Consider the following 17,600-nt stretch of genomic DNA (forward strand, 5'->3'; position numbering starts at 1 on the left):
TGATCTGTGAGGTGTGTAGTGTGAGGCCAGGGGCTGCGGATCGCTCCAGACTGCTCACCCGTTCATTGATGTAGATGTTAAATAATGTTGGGCTTAAGCAGCAGCCCTGTCTCACACCACGCTCTTGGGAAAGATACCTCGTACGTTGGGTGCCGATTTTTACGCCACATTTACTTTCAGTGTACATTGATTTGATAAGGTCATAGGTTTTACCTCCTGTGCCACTTTCAATAAGTTTGTAAAACAGTCCTTGGTGCCAAATTGAGTCAAAAGCTTTTTTAAAGTCAATAAAGCATGCATATATTTTACCTTTTTCTTGGTTGACATGTTTTTCAATTAGAGTATGTAGTGTATAGATGTGGTCAGATGTGCGGTAATTTGGTAAAAATCCAATTTGACTTCTACTCAGTACCTTGTGTGTGGTGATGAAGTCTAATAGTCTTATTCTGTAGCGTTTATTACAAATTTATCTCCGTTTTTGAAGATTGGTGTGATCAAGCCTCGATTCCAGATGTCAGGGAAGTGACCTACACTAAGAATCACATTGAATAGTTTTACAATGGCCAACTGAAATTTACTGCTTGTGTGTTTTATCATTTCATTTAATATCCCATCAGGTCCAGATGCTTTTCTGAGTTGGAGGTTTTTTCTTTTTTCTTTAAGTTATTTATCAGTTATTGGGAAATCTAATGGGTTTTGGTTATCTTTGATTGCTAATTCTAGTTTTCCCAGCTGGTTGATTGTTTGGTTTTGTTTACAGTTGTGTCTGTTTGTACTTAATTAAACAGTGTTTGGAAATGACTTTCCCATATTTCTCCATTTTGGATTGCCAATTCTTCATGATCAGTTTTTTCAGATTGTTCCAGTTGTTCCAATTATTGTGAGTTGGTTTTGGGTGTATTGTGCTTTTTTGGTTCTGAGTGTATGTTTGTATTGTTTTAGTGTTGCACAGTAAAGAAGACGGATCTCTGTATTATTTGGATCTCTGTGTTTCTGATTTGAAAGTGTTCTCAGTTGTTTGCGAATAGCTATCTATCGATCTGTGCTCGATTGCTCTTCCTTCATCCTCCAACTACCTGGATGTCTGTCTTGAGAACTGAATCTGAATTGTGAGAAGTGAATGTGAAGATATATGGACAGTTTAATTTTCAGTGAGGATAACATTTTATTGGACAAATTTTATTAAACTACAATTCAGATTCATTTTTTGAATAAATGGAATTTCAAATTAAACAATACACTTTCAGATTATGTTATTCAAATTCAGTTATCCAATGCATTTATTCAAGTTTAGCAATTCAAATTCAGTTTCTGGTAGCACATATTTCAGCCCATACAGGACAACCACCTAGAAGTGCATTACAATAGTCCAGTCTAGAGGTCATGAATGCATGAACTAGCTTTTCTGCATCAGAAACAGATAACATGTTTTGTAGCTTGGCAATGTTTCTAAGATGGAAGAATGCAGTTTTTGTAACATTGGAAATATGATTTTCAAAAGACAAATTGCTGTCTAATATAACACCCAGATTTCTGACTGTAGAGGAAGTAACAGTACATCAGTCTAGTTGCAGATTGTAATCTACAAGATTCTGTGTAGTGTTTTTTGGTCCAATAATTACATGAACATGAAGAACAATCTGAATCTGTCTGCATTTACACTGTTTGTGTGTGTGTGTGAGTGTGTGTGTGTGTGTGTGTGTGTGTAGGCCTCTGGTCTTGGCCTCTCTCTGTTCCTGTGAAGATTTCTTCATCATCTGAGGAATCTCACGTGAGTCCAGAAGAACACATGAAGAACCTGATAACACACACCTGGAAAGCTGTCAAACACCTCATGCTACAGGTGACTATGTGTGTGTCTCTGTGTGTTTCACTGAGAGGTGTGAGTGTGTGTGTGTGTGTGTGTGTGTGTTTGTGTTTTGACTGGGAGGTTTGTGTCGGCCAACTGCTGTCAGTCTACTCTCTAGAGACAAACATGAAGGCTTCATTACACAGAATATGTGCTGTGAGACACGTTTGCATCGCTTGTGCTTCCACTCGCCGTTGTTTCAGTCTTTTACTTTAAATATGGTTTCATTTCTGCCATGGAATGCAGTATTGTTAGATTCACAAACTCACGTACTGGCAGACTTTCATGTGCGCTTTGTGTTTGTTTGTTCTAAACTTGCGTCTGTGGTTAAATCCTTTTATGTTTTTAAGCTATATTTACTTTTAATTTTTAACAATCATTTCTTGATTATATATGAATGAATATACTCATTTATTAATTAATGAACAATAATTTAAGTATACTGCTTATATAATTTAATAAAAGTGCACAAAGTTAATTTCACATAATGGTGATGCATTTTGATGTCGAATTGAATCTAATCTTGAACATGATTGTAATTTAATCGAATGGTGAAACCAGTGCTGATTCACACCCCTACTCTCAGTGTGTCAGTGGTGTTCTCTCCTGTGTCAGTGATTGTGTCAAGAGGTATTTTTGATATATTTGACTCAGTGTGTTCACAGCAGCAGGTTGCTACAAAAACTGAAAATAGATCTGCGCTAACAGAAGCTCATCGGCATGAAAAACGCAGTTCGGCTCAGCTGCTGTGCATTAATGAACAGGATATTTTCTATGTGTTTAGTGTGGCTCATGGGACACAGCAAATGTGTTGTGAGGAATTAAAGTCAGCATTGACTCGATTCACGTCTCATTGTGAAGTTTCCATTGGTGCATGTTCACCTCCGACACGACTTCACTTTCATCAGTGGTCGCTTGCATGAGCCACTTTACTTCAGACTGGTCAACACTGCTCATTTATTTCAGTCAGTTATGTGATGGATCTCATTTGAACTGAATTGAAAAGACAGACTGGCTGTCCCTTTGGTTAACTAGTTGCTCAGTCTAGTTCTACTTCAGATGGTTGATGTCATCAGTGAATCTGGAGATCAGCTCTTACCACACGCTGTGGAAGTGAAGTGTGTGGTGAAATCTCACCTGATTCAGTGATTATTAAACACATGCGCTGAGATCCGTCCAACAGAACAGCTCAACACTTGAGAAAAGTGTTTGTGCTGGAAGGAAAACAAGCGGCACGTCAATAGCCTCATTACAGCAGTGGCCGGCGCTAATGGAGCATCCAGCATAAACAAACACATCTGCTGTGCTTTCACAGTTTATTTGACATGATAACCACCTCACCACCAACACCACCAGCTTCTGTGAGCGCCGGAGACCTTGAGGAATCACTGTATGTGTGTGTGTGTGAATGTGTGAGCATGAGCAGAGAGCTAATGCTTTTTTGGCTGCACACACACACTCGTCTCTAACTCTCATCTGTTCCCTCTGTGTGTGTGTGTGTGTGTGTGTGTGTGTGTGACACACACACTTACACAAACACACTCACACACACAAACACAGACACACTCACACACACACACGTTTGTTTTTGTGAAAAGTGGGGACATCCCATAGGTGTAATGGTTTTTATACTGTACAAACTGTATATTCTATGGCCCTTCACCAACCCTACACCTAACCCTAACCCTAACAGGAAACTTTGTGCATTTTTACTTTCTCAAAAAAAAAAAAAAAAAAAAAATCATTCTGTATGATTTAGCGTTTTGAAAAATGGGGACATGGGTTATGTCCTCATAAGTCACCCTCTCCTTGTAATACCCGTGTCATACCCATGTCATTATACAGAGTTGTGTCCTGATACTATTTTCAGGATTTCTCAGAGGGCAGGCTTCAAGTATAACTCGTTTGAAGTAATGGTATCCAGAGAAACCAATGTTAATGATAAATCCCCTGTTATGTTTGTACTGGCTACTGTATACAGGCCACCAGGGCACCATACAGACTTTATTAAAGAGTTTGGTGATTTTACGTCCGAGTTAGTTCTGGTTGCAGATAAAGTTTTAATAGTTGATGATTTTAATATCCATGTTGATAATGAAAACGATGCATTGGGATCAGCATTTATAGACATTCCGAACTCTATTGGGTTTAGACAACACGTTTCAGGACCTACTCATTGTCGAAATCATACTCTAGATTTAATACTGTCACATGGAATTGATGTTGATAGTGTTGAAATTATTCAGCCAAGTGATGATATCTCAGATCATTATTTAGTTTTGTGCAAACTTCATATAGCCAAAATTGTAAATTCTACTTCTTGTTACAAGTATCGAAGAACCATCACTTCTACCACAAAGGACTGCTTTTTAAGTTATCTTCCTGATGTATCCAAATTCCTTAGCATATCCAAAACCTCAGAACAACTTGATGATGTAAGAGAAACTATGGACTCTCTCTTTTCTAGCACTTTAAATACAGTTGCTCCTTTACGCTTAAGGAAGGTTAAGGAAAACAGTTTGACACCATGGTATAATGAGCATACTCGCACCCTAAAGAGAGCAGCCCGAAAAATGGAGCGCAGCTGGAGGAAAACAAAACTAGAAGTATTTTGTATTGCTTGGCGGGAAAGTAACCTATCCTACAGAAAAGCATTAAAAACTGCTAGATCTGATTACTTTTCTTCTCGTTTAGAAGAAAACAAACATAACCCCAGGTATTTATTCAATACAGTGGCTAAATTAACGAAAAATAAAGCCTCAACAAGTGTTGACATTTCCCAACACCACAACAGTAATGACTTTATGAACTACTTTACTTCTAAAATCGATACTATTAGAGATAAAATTGCCACCATTCAGCCGTCAGCTACAGTATGGCATCAGACTATAGACCGCCTGAGGAACAGTTCCACTCATTCTCTACTATAGGAGAGGAAGAATTGTATAAATTTGTTAAATCATCTAAACCAACAGCATGTATGTTAGACCCTATAACATTTTAACTTCTAAAAGAGGTGCTTCCAGAAGTCATAGATCCTCTTCTGACTATTATTAATTCCTCTTTGTCATTAGGATATGTCCCCAAAACCTTCAAACTGGCTGTTATTAAGCCTCTCATCAAAAAAAACACAACTCTCATCAAAGCGACTGGGTGTCGCTGTTGGACAGTGTTTTCTCTACTTCCTGTTGGCCTTCTGTAGCTAATCATAGCTCCATGTAGCTGTTTTATTTTATATTTTTTCTCTATAATCTTTCTTACTATCACTGTCTGTTTGTTTTTTTTTTTTTTAATTGTAAAATATAACTTAATTCACACCATATTTCTGATATTACCGATCAATCTTATCAGATTAACTTTGATCGTTCACTCTTCCGTGACTGCAGCACACCTGCAAAGCGTTAGCACTCGTTAGCTTGTCATTAGCGTTTTCTTTTCTCCTCTCCTCTCCTCTCTCACGCTGCAGTTTTCCACAAGGTCATCAAACAACCGCAGTGAGAATATTTCATCAAGCACGGTGAGTAATGGCTTCTCCTACAATTGTTATTTGCACCTCTTGCCACATGTACAGTTTATCTATCTCTGTCGCTGATGAGGGATTCACATGTGATAAATGCAGGGAAACAGTTAGGCTGACAGAGAAGATTTCAGAATTAGAGACACGCATCCAAACTTTAATTGAGGACAGTAAGAATGTTAGGGCTCTAGATATGGCTTTGGATGCGTCTAGCTCAGGGATTCCTGTACATTGTCCGGTTCCAGCAGAGCCCCTGCAGCAGGGCAACTGGGTGACGGTGAGGCAGCGTAGTCGTGGGTCAAAACACCGCTCTTCTGTTCCGATCAAAACATTAAACAGGTTCTCCCCACTCAGTGATGCACCCACTGAGAAACCTGATGAAAGTGCTCTAGTTATTGGCGATTCTATTGTACGGAACGTGAATATAGAGACACCAGCCACCATAGTCAAATGTTTACCGGGAACCAGAGCGCCTGACATCTTGGCAAATTTAAAAGTGCTGGCTAATGCTAAACGTAAATACAGTAAGATTGTTATTCATGCCGGCGCTAATGATGTTCGACTTCGCCAGTCGGAGATCACTAAAAATAACTTTAAAGAGGTGTGTGAACTTGCAAGCACGATGTCAGACACTGTAATATGCTCTGGTCCCCTCCCTGCTTACCGTGGTGATGAGATGCATAGCAGATTGTCATCACTCAATGGCTGGATGTCTAAGTGGTGCCCACAGAATAACATAGGTTATATAGACAATTGGACGAGCTTTTGGGGCAGACCTGACCTGTTTAAAAGAGATGGTCTTCATCCCTCCTGGGGTGGCGCCACTCTTCTGTCTAGAAATATGGCAAATAGTCTTAGTGTTTATACTTGACTAACTGGGGCCCAGGTCAGGAAGCAGACAGACTGGCTAAACCGACCGTCTGCTAGCTGCCTCCCGTCACAGAGGTCAGTTAATTCTCAGCACATAGAGACTCTTTCACCTAGATATCACACTATAGAGACTGTGTCTGTTCCACGAACTAGAAAATACAAAAAACGTCCAAACCAAGTTAAGGTTAACAATTTAATTGAGGTTCAACAAATAAAAAACAAATGCAATATGGATAAACAAATGATAAAGATTGGCTTATTAAATATCAGATCCATTTCTACGAAAACACTTTTTGTAAATAATATGATAACTGATCATAATATAGATGTGCTCTGCTTGACAGAAACCTGGCTAAAACCTGATGATTACATTATTTTAAATGAGTCCACCCCCCAAGATTATTGTTATAAACACGAGCCGCGTCTAAAAGGCAAAGGGGGAGGTGTTGCTTCAATTTATAATAACGTTTTCAGGATTTCTCAGAGGGCAGGCTTCAAGTATAACTCGTTTGAAGTAATGGTGCTTCATATAACATTATCCAGAGAAACCAATGTTAATGATAAATCCCCTGTTATGTTTGTACTGGCTACTGTATACAGGCCACCAGGGCACCATACAGACTTTATTAAAGAGTTTGGTGATTTTACATCCGAGTTAGTTCTGGCTGCAGATAAAGTCTTAATAGTTGGTGATTTTAATATCCATGTCGATAATGAAAAAGATGTATTGGGATCAGCATTTATAGACATTCTGAACTCTATTGGTGTTAGACAACACGTTTCAGGACCTACTCATTGTCGAAATCATACTCTAGATTTAATACTGTCACATGGAATTGATGTTGATAGTGTTGAAATTATTCAGCCCAGTGATGATATCTCAGATCATTATTTAGTTCTGTGTAAACTTCATATAGCCAAAATTGTAAATTCTACTTCTTGTTACAAGTATCGAAGAACCATCACTTCTACCACAAAAGACTGCTTTTTAAGTTATCTTCCTGATGTATCCGAATCCCTTAGCATATCCAAAACCTCAGAACAACTTGATGATGTAACAGAAACTATGGACTCTCTCTTTTCTAGCACTTTAAATACAGTTGCTCCTTTACGCTTAAGAAAGGTTAAGGAAAACAGTTTGACACCATGGTATAATGAGCATACTCGCACCCTAAAGAGAGCAGCCCGAAAAATGGAGCGCAGCTGGAGGAAAACAAAACTAGAGGTATTTCGTATTGCTTGGCGGGAAAGTAGCATATCCTACCGAAAAGCATTAAAAACTGCTAGATCTGATTACTTTTCTTCTCTTTTAGAAGAAAACAAACATAACCCCAGGTATTTATTCAATACAGTGGCTAAATTAACGAAAAATAAAGCCTCAACAAGTGTTGACATTTCCCAACACCACAGCAGTAATGACTTTATGAACTACTTTACTTCTAAAATCGATACTATTAGAGATAAAATTGCAACCATTCAGCCGTCAGCTACAGTTTCGCATCAGACAGTGCACTATAGACCCCCTGAGGAACAGTTCCACTCATTCTCTACTATAGGAGAGGAAGAATTGTATAAACTTGTTAAATCATCTAAACTTACAACATGTATGTTAGACCCTATACCATCTAAGCTCTTAAAAGAGGTGCTTCCAGAAGTCATAGGTCCTCTTCTGACTATTATTAATTCCTCATTGTTATTAGGACATGTCCCCAAAACCTTCAAACTGGCTGTTATTAAGCCTCTCATAAAAAAGCCACAACTTGACCCCAGAGAACTAGTTAATTATAGACCAATCTCGAATCTCCCTTTTCTGTCCAAGATACTAGAAAAGGTGGTATCCTCACAATTATATTCCTTCTTGGAGAAAAATGGTATATGTGAGGATTTCCAGTCAGGATTTAGACCGTATCATAGTACTGAAACTGCTCTCCTTAGAGTTACAAATGATCTGCTCTTATCATCTGATCGTGGGTGTATCTCTCTATTAGTTTTATTGGATCTTAGTGCTGCGTTTGACACAATTGACCACAACATTCTTTTGCATAGACTTGAACACTTTGTTGGCATTAGTGGAAGTGCATTAGCATGGTTTAAATCGTACTTATATGACCGCCATCAGTTTGTAGCAGTGAATGAAGATGTATCATATCGATCACAAGTGCAGTATGGAGTACCTCAAGGCTCAGTTCTAGGGCCGCTACTCTTCACGCTTTATATGTTACCCTTGGGAGATATCATCAGGAAACATGGTGTTAGCTTTCACTGTTATGCTGATGATACGCAGCTCTATATTTCCTCGCAGCCCGGTGAAACACACCAATTTGAAAAACTAATGGAATGCATAGTCGATATAAAAAATTGGATGACGAGTAATTTCTTACTGCTAAATTCAGAAAAAACAGAGGTGTTAATCATAGGGCCTAAAAACTCTACTTGTAATAACCTAGAACACTGTCTAAGACTTGATGGTTGCTCTGTCAATTCTTCGTCATCAGTTAGGAACCTAGGTGTGCTACTTGATCGCAATCTTTCCTTAGAAAGCCACGTTTCTAGCATTTGTAAAACTGCATTTTTCCATCTCAAAAATATATCTAAATTACGGCCTATGCTCTCAATGTCAAATGCAGAAATGTTAATCCATGCATTTATGACTTCAAGGTTAGACTACTGTAATGCTTTATTGGGTGGTTGTTCTGCACGCTTGGTAAACAAACTACAGCTAGTCCAAAATGCAGCAGCAAGAGTTCTTACTAGAACCAGGAAGTATGACCATATTAGCCCGGTCCTGTCCACACTGCACTGGCTCCCTATCAAACATCGTATAGATTTTAAAATATTGCTTATTACTTATAAAGCCCTGAATGGTTTAGCACCTCAGTATTTGAATGAGCTCCTTTTACATTATACTCCGTTACGTCCGCTACGTTCTCAAAACTCAGGCAATTTGATAATACCTAGAATATCAAAATCAACTGCGGGCGGCAGATCCTTTTCCTATTTGGCGCCTAAACTCTGGAATAATCTACCTAACATTGTTCGGGAGGCAGACACACTCTTGCAGTTTAAATCTAGATTAAAGACCCATCTCTTTAACCTGGCATACACATAACATACTAATATGCTTTTAATATCCAAATCCGTTAAAGGATTTTTAGGCTGCATTAATTAGGTAAACTGGAACCGGAACACTTCACATAACACCGTACTTTCTACATCATTAGAAGAATGGCATCTACGCTAATATTTGTCTGTTTCTCTCTTGTTCCGAGGTCACCGTGGCCACCAGATCCAGTCTGTGTCCAGATCAGAGGGTCACTGCAGTCACCCGGATCCAGTACGTATCCAGACCAGATGGTGGATCAGCACCTAGAAAGGACCTCTACTGCCCTGAAAGACAGCGGAGACCAGGACAACTAGAGCCCCAGATACAGATCCCCTGTAAAGACCTTGTCTCAGAGGAGCACCAGGACAAGACCACAGGAAACAGATGATTCTTCTGCACAATCTGACTTTGCTGCAGCCTGGAATTGAACTACTGGTTTCGTCTGGTCAGAGGAGAACTGGCCCCCCAACTGAGCCTGGTTTCTCCCAAGGTTTTTTTCTCCATTCTGTCACCGATGGAGTTTCGGTTCCTTGCCGCTGTCGCCTCTGGCTTGCTTAGTTGGGGTCACTTCATCTACAGCGATATCGTTGACTTGATTGCAAATTAAAACAGACACTATTTCAACTGAACAGAGATGACATCAATGAATTCAATGATGAACTGCCTTTAACTATCATTTTGCATTATTGAGACACTGTTTTCCAAATGAATGTTGTTCAGTGCTTTGGCGCAATGTATTTTGTTTAAAGCACTATATAAATAAAGGTGAAAAAAATGAACTCTCATCAAAAAAAATAACTAGTTAATTATAGACCAATCTCGAATCTCCCTTTTCTGTCCAAGATACTAGAAAAGGTAGTTTCCTCACAATTATATTCCTTCTTGGAGAAAAATGGTATATGTGAGGATTTCCAGTCAGGATTTAGACCGTATCATAGTACTGAGACTGCTCTCCTTAGAGTTACAAATGATCTGCTCTTATCATCTGATCGTGGGTGTATCTCTCTATTAGTTTTATTGGATCTTAGTGCTGCGTTTGACACAATTGACCACAACATTCTTTTGAATAGACTTGAACACTTTGTTGGCATCAGTGGAAGTGCATTAGCATGGTTTAAATCGTACTTATATGACCGCCATCAGTTCGTAGCAGTGAATGAAGATGTATCATATTGATCACAAGTGCAGTATGGAGTACCTCAAGGCTCAGTACTAGGGCCGCTACTCTTCATGCTTTATATGTTACCCTTGGGAGATATCATCAGGAAACATGGTGTTAGCTTACACTGTTATGCTGATGATACTCAGCTCTATATTTCTTCGTGGCCCGGTGAAACACACCAATTTGAAAAACTAATGGAATGCATAGTCGATATAAAAAACTGGATGAAGAGTAATTTCTTACTGCTAAATTCAGAAAAAAACAGAGGTGTTAATTATAGGACCTAAAAAACTCTGCTTGTAATAACCTAGAACACTGTCTAAGACTTGATGGTTGCTCTGTCAATTCTTCGTCATCAGTTAGGAACCTAGGTGTGCTATTTGATCGCAATCTTTCCTTAGAAAGCCACGTTTCTAGCATTTGTAAAATTGCATTTTTCCATCTCAAAAATATATCTAACTTACGGCCTATGCTCTTAATGTCAAATGCAGAAACGTTAATCCATGCATTTATGAGCTCAAGGTTAGATTATTGTAATGCTTTATTGGGTGGTTGTTCTGCATGCTTAGTAAACAAACTACAGCTAGTCCAAAATGCAGCAGCAAGAGTTCTTACTAGAACCAGGAAGTATGACCATATTAACCCGGTCCTGTCAACACTGCACTGGCTCCCTATCAAACACTGTATAGATTTTAAATTATTGCTTATTACTTATTAAGCCCTGAATGGTTTAGCACCTCAGTATTTGAATGAGCTCATTTTACATTATAATCCTCTACGTCCGCTACATTCTCAAAACTCAGGCAATTTGATAATACCTAGAATATCAAAATCAACTGCGGGCGGCAGATCCTTTTCCTATTTGGCGCCTAAACTCTGGAATAACCTACCTAACATTGTTCGGGAGGCAGACACACTCTTGCAGTTTAAATCTAGATTAAAGACCCATCTCTTTAACCTGGCTTACACATAACATACTAATACGCTTCTAATATCCAAATCTGTTAAATGATTTTTAGGCTGCATTAATTAGGTAAACCGGAATGGGGAACACTTCCCGTAACACCTGATGCACTTGCTACATCATTAGAAGAATCGCATCTACGCTAATATTTGTCTGTTTCTCTCTTGTTCCGAGGTCACCGTAGCCACCAGATCCAGTCTGTGTCCAGATCAGAGGGTCACTGCAGTCACCCGGATCCAGTACGTATCCAGACCAGATGGTGGATCAGCACCTAGAAAGGACCTCTACTGCCCTGAAAGACAGCGGAGACCAGGACAACTAGAGCCCAGATACAGATCCCCTGTAAAGACCTTGTCTCAGAGGAGCACCAGGACAAGACCACAGGAAACAGATGATTCTTCTGCACAATCTGACTTTGCTGCAGCCTGGAATTGAACTACTGGTTTTGTCTGGTCAGAGGAGAACTGGCCCCAACTGAGCCTGGTTTCTCCCAAGGTTTCGGTTCCTTGCCGCTGTCGCCTCTGGCTTGCTTAGTTGGGGTCACTTCATCTACAGCGATATCGTTGACTTGATTGCAAATAAATGCACAGACACTATTTAACTGTACAGAGATGACATCACTGAATTCAATGATGAACTGCCTTTCAATATCATTTTGCATTATTGAGACACTGTTTTCCTAATGAATGTTGTTCAGTTGCTTTGACGCAATGTAATTTTGTTTAAAGTGCTATATAAATAAAGGTGACTTGACTTAACTTGATTATCAAAGCGTGAGTCCAGTAAATCACTTCCATCAACACCTCCAAAGCTTGCACAGACATATACCATTTCCATGCATCTGTTTACATAAAGATATCTTGTTTCTCCATCCTATTCACATGTTTTTGTCTGGGAGGTTTTGTATTCGTTCAGAAGATGTGTAATAGCGCCCCATAAAAACTTGTCTTCGGCTGGGAAGCGTTGTCTTTCTAAAAGACGAGATAAGAAACTTAAAAACCAGAAACCTGAGATGCACAAATGACAGGATGGACAAAACAACAGCAATAATAGTATATTAATATACACAGATGCAGTCAAAAGCAACCCTAACAAATGTAACCCCATACTGATCAGTTTAAAGGTGAGCTGTTCAGATCAGTAGTGAGCCGAGTCTCTTGTGCGCTGAGCATTTGGGTCACATCTGTCTCACTGCGCTTCATTACAGAGACACTGCTCATCTGAACATGATTCACACCGGAGGTTAAAGGTCAGTGTCTGCCTTGGTGTTCAGTCAGATAGTGATCCATCCCTCCCTGCTGAGCACATGGCTGGTGTCATCGTGTGTTTACAAGCTGTTTGTGACATATAAACTCGGTGGGAGATAAATGACCAGAGCAATTAAGATGTTGAAATGCGAGTTCAAACACGGTGAGTTCCCACAGAACTTACAGGAAGCCTGTTCTGCTGTCGATGTGTGGCGAGTTACGTCTCTCAGAGGCCATGATGATGATGATAATGTGTGTATGAGAATATTAAAGTCTTATCAGGCGGATGGAGAACAGGCGTGTGTTTGGCCTGCAGGAAGGGCTGCGCGTCACACCCGAACACACTCAGCTCATCATCCAGCCTTTCATTTCCTCCTCAACACCACTAATTACACTCATTTTAGCTTAAATTAAATGCAATCGAATTTGACTGTGGCAGTAAATCTTGCGGTGCTGTTACCCAGAATTCTCAGAGCACAGGGCCATTTAGCGGAGACCGCGAGTCATGATGTCACTGGACGTGGCGTGAGAAACACACAGAGACAGCTGCTGGATCTCATGGAAACACAATGAGAAATTATATTTAGCATGACGATAATGAAGCCTGTTTTTAGGGCTTCAGCCAGAAATCATCCTTCTGTCTTTTAGTCTTGCTCGTGTCCTTCAGACCCGTGTGACTGACTCTCCTCTGTGGAAAATAAAAGAAGATATTTTGATAAATGTCTTAATGGGTTTTTAGTGTCTATCATGTAATGAAAGTCAAAATAACAGAGGAAAGATAATCCTACAGGATTGGATCTAGTAAATGAATTTCATGATACGACAATACTTATACAGCAGACATGTGTGTGTTTGTGTTGATAGTGTCGTTTGTGACCTCGTCTGGTGTTCAGCTTGAGCTCCTGTGATATTGTGAATGTGATTGATCGCTGTCACCATGGAAACAGTGATCAGTGTTGATGTGAGTGTGGCGTGAAGATTTTTATGAATGCTGGTGAGAAACATCAGATCTCCTCTAGCACTCAGCACATCTGCAGGCGTTTAGACCACAGGCTGTGTTTAAAGTGGCAGCGCAGTGGGCCAGTGCAAATAAACACATCACAACATCACGCAGGATCTGATTCCCCACATTCAGTGTGTCTGGTGAGAGATATGACAGTAATGTGTGTAAGAACTTCTCATCAGAGAAAGACATCAGCTACTATATTACACAGTGTGAGTGAATGTGTGTGTGTGTGTTACTGTCCTGCTGCACTTCAACTCTCTCTCCCTCTCTCAGACGGGGACTGAGTCTGGGCGTTCTGCGTGACTAGGGGTCAGAGGTGGAGGATCGCCAGTATCAGATTGACCTGCAGTGCATCAACATGGGCACGGCTCACTGGGAAGTGCTGCGGCGGAGCGTGAGGAGTCAGCGGGCAGGTTTTCCAGAATCCCGCTCTGGAGTGGAACATGGCTAGCAGGTGACACTGTGCTGCATCTGGATCACTGGAGCATTCTGGGTACTGATTGACAGCATGAGCTCATTCACGCCGATTCATTCATATTATTATTATTATTAAATATTCAGTGTTTTTTTCCATATTTTTAAACTGTACAGTAGTAGGGTTGCAATAGTAATATTTCTTCCCCAAAAACTTTTATTATTAATTATTGTCTCGATCACAATAAATATCATAACAATTATTATTTTATAGCCAAACAAGAACAGAAAACATGAAGCTCTTTTAAAAACATCATGTTTTAACTCACAGTCACTATTTTTATCAGAAAAGCTGTGAGGTCCGGTGAGTTTTGAGAACTTTAGAGCAGACTGAGTGAATCAGAAATGTGTTAGGCAGTGTCACTCATTTGTCCTGTAATGTACCAGAGTCATCTCTGGATTATGACGAAGAACACCATATGAGCAGCCGACCAGCCCAAGACCACATGATCCCCTGATGGGAAGTAGAATATGTCTGCTAGTCATGAGCGTTAGTTGCATAGGTCTGTACGGGTGGGTTACGGCGGTGGTCCTGTGATCTCTCTGGCACCTGTTCAGGTAACAGGATCTTCAGCGGATACGCTCCAATCATATGCCGGCAGTAATCCCAGAGTTCCTTCTGTCTAATCCACTGCCTTCCATAAATATCAGAGCTTTGCTGTTTGATTGTTTTTATAGTAGCAGATGTGGCACCTTATAAAGCACCGCGTGTTTGTTTTACTGCCCACAGATGTTCCAGAGATCCGATTGGAGTTCATGTGTGGGAGAGGGAGCGTGGGAGCCTTGGGAGAAACCAGGCTCAGTTGGGGGTCAGTTCTCCTCTGACCAGACGAAACCAGCAGTTCACTTCCAGGTTGCAGCAAAGTCAGATTGTGCAGAAGAATCATCTGTTTCCTGTGGTCTTGTTCTGGTGCTCCTCTGAGACAAGGTCTTTACAGGGGATCTGTATCTGGGCTCTAGTTGTCCTGGTCTCCGCTGTCTTTCAGGGATGTAGAGGTCCTTTCTAGGTGCTGATCCACCATCTGGTCTGGATACGTACTGGATCCGGGTGACTGCAGTGACCCTCTGATCTGGACACAGACTGGATCTGGTGGCTACGGTGACCTTTTTCCTGATGATATCTCCCAAGGGTAACTTGTAAAACATGAAGAGTAACAGCCATATTACTGAGCCTTGAGGTACTCCATACTGCACTTGTGATTGATATGATACCTCTTCATTCACTGCTACAAATTGATGGCGGTCATATAAGTATGATTAAAACCATTCTAATGCACTTCCATTAATGCCAAAAAAGTTTCCTAGTTTATGGAAAAGAATGCTGTGGTCAATTGTGTCAAACGCAGCACTAAGATCCAATAAAACTAATAGAGAGATACACACACGATCAGATGATAAGAGCAGATCATTTGTAACTCTAAGGAGAGCAGTCTCAGTACTATGATACGGTCTAAATCCTGACTGGAAATCCTCACATATACCATTTTTCTCTAAGAAGGAATATAATTGTGAGGATACCACCTTTTCTAGTATCTTGGACAGAAAAGGGAGATTCAAGATAAGTCTGTAATTAACAAATTCTTTGGGGTCAAGTTGTGTTTTTTTAATGAGAGGATTAATAACAGCCAGTTGGAAGGTTTTAGGGACATATCCTAATTACAATGAGGAATTAATAATAGTCTGATGAGGATCTATGACTTCTGGAAGCACCTCTTTTAGGAGCTTAGATGGTATAGGGTCTATCATACATGTTGTTGGTTTAGATGATTTAACAAGTTTATAAAATTCTTCCTCTCCTATAGTAGAGAATAAGTGCAATTCTCTATTATAAGAGATTGTCGGTGTTTGTGTATCTCTCTCTCTGTGTGTGTGTGTGTGTGTGAGTGTTTAAGTGTCCGGCGGTGTCTCTGTTGTCTGCAGCTGTGCTGGTTTCTCCTGCACTGTGAGGCATATCAGTAAGCTGCTGTGCATCAGTTTAGTTCTGCTTCGACCTAATTTGTTTATATCATTGATGTTCTGATAAACACCATTAATGGTAGTGTTGATTCATGTTTTGAGTTTATACAGTGTAGTACATGATCCGCAGTGGCTTTGTGTTTGTTTATGAGATATTGCTGAAGGTTTAATGATGTTTTTATATTTGTGAGATTGACTCTCTCTCTGTCTGTGTATGTGTGTTTGCAGCATCTGCCGGCAGCAGGAGAAGCAAGTGATCCTGTATCCGATCATCACAGATTTCTCTGTGCGCATCACAGCAGCTCCAGCTCTAATTTACCGGAAACCTCTGTAAGCGGATCACGGCCCAGTCAAGGTATGATGTGTGATGTTTCAGTGATGCTGTGTCTTCTTTCAGATGAAAGCAAGTGTGTTCAGGATGGGACGCTGGAGTTTTTTTGGGGAATTTGGAGCTGCTGGAGAAGCTGAAGTTGTTGCTCAAGCGAGACAAACAGTTTCTCGGTTTGTTCACAGTAATGCTTTTGCGTGTGTTTGTGTGCTCCAGTGAGGTTTTAACCTCAGGTCCATGCTTGACCTTAAATACTGCAAATCACTAAACAAACAGCCACTGGTTTCACTTTACACAAACCTGGACAGAAAAGAAGTCTGAGACCATCTGACATGCAGGTTTAGAGTGACAGGATGGTTATAGTAAAGGGAGATCTAAACCAAGTCCGTTAGTGAAAGAGCTTTTCACCAAACGTTTTAATCAGACACATCTTTAACTCATCCGGTAATGTTCACAGTTGTCAGGGTTAACGTTAACAGCTTTAATATCCTGTGTCACAGGTGTCTGTTTATTGGCATCAAACGTGGCTCACCCAATCAGATCTCAGTTAAATAACTCCCATGGTTCTCTCTGTCTGTATTCTTTATTTGATGATCAGCTGTACATCTGTTAAAACTGTAAAAATAAAAAAGCGCAAAATAAAGTGAATCAACGAAAGGCTGTGTGTCTGTCTTCAGGAATTGATGGTGTGCAGCAACAGTCTGGAGATGAACGTGATGTCCAGCCTGGAGCTATTGCTGAGCACAGACCAGGTGCAGTTACTGCAGCAGCTCCTGCAGACCAACGTGATGCTAACGAGCACAGATGACACTGCAGCGAACATACGGCAACATACACACACACACACACACACACTCAGATGACTAACGTTTTCTTGATGTGGAGACACGCATGGAATATTCTTCATCATGTGATCTTGCTAAAAAGAACAATATTTTCTGTTTTTGGTGTAAGGAAATGTGTTTATGTGGTTTAAAGTAAAAAAAAAAACACATTAAAACATTATTTTCCACATACCGTACATTACGGTTTCTCCTCTGTGCCCCACCTTTCTGATACTCATAGTTTTCATTTTTCTCAAATCTCATCAGTCTGAAAAGCAAGATGTCCCCTGATTAGCCAGC

General features: G+C 40.2%; 2 long non-coding RNA genes across 3 annotated transcripts; both read left to right on the forward strand.

Moving 5' to 3' along the window:
* Window positions 1–1,558: 1,558 nt before the first annotated feature.
* LOC113116802 (uncharacterized) lies at window positions 1,559–15,039 on the forward strand. Of its 2 annotated transcripts, XR_003294072.1 has the most exons (4): window positions 1,559–1,843; window positions 13,992–14,172; window positions 14,580–14,750; window positions 14,923–15,039. It is a non-coding gene; the product is annotated as an uncharacterized LOC113116802 (long non-coding RNA). The 2 variants fall into 2 exon arrangements; XR_003294071.1 differs by having other exon boundaries at window positions 14,580–15,039.
* Window positions 15,040–15,285: 246 nt separating this feature from the next.
* On the forward strand, window positions 15,286–17,397 carry LOC113116803 (uncharacterized). Its single transcript, XR_003294073.1, has 3 exons — window positions 15,286–15,322; window positions 16,377–16,503; window positions 17,154–17,397. It is a non-coding gene; the product is annotated as an uncharacterized LOC113116803 (long non-coding RNA).
* The last annotated feature ends 203 nt before the right edge of the window (window positions 17,398–17,600 follow it).

The sequence above is a fragment of the Carassius auratus genome, chromosome 16, assembly GCF_003368295.1.
Source record: "Carassius auratus strain Wakin chromosome 16, ASM336829v1, whole genome shotgun sequence".
Classification (NCBI taxonomy): Eukaryota; Metazoa; Chordata; class Actinopteri; order Cypriniformes; family Cyprinidae; genus Carassius; species Carassius auratus.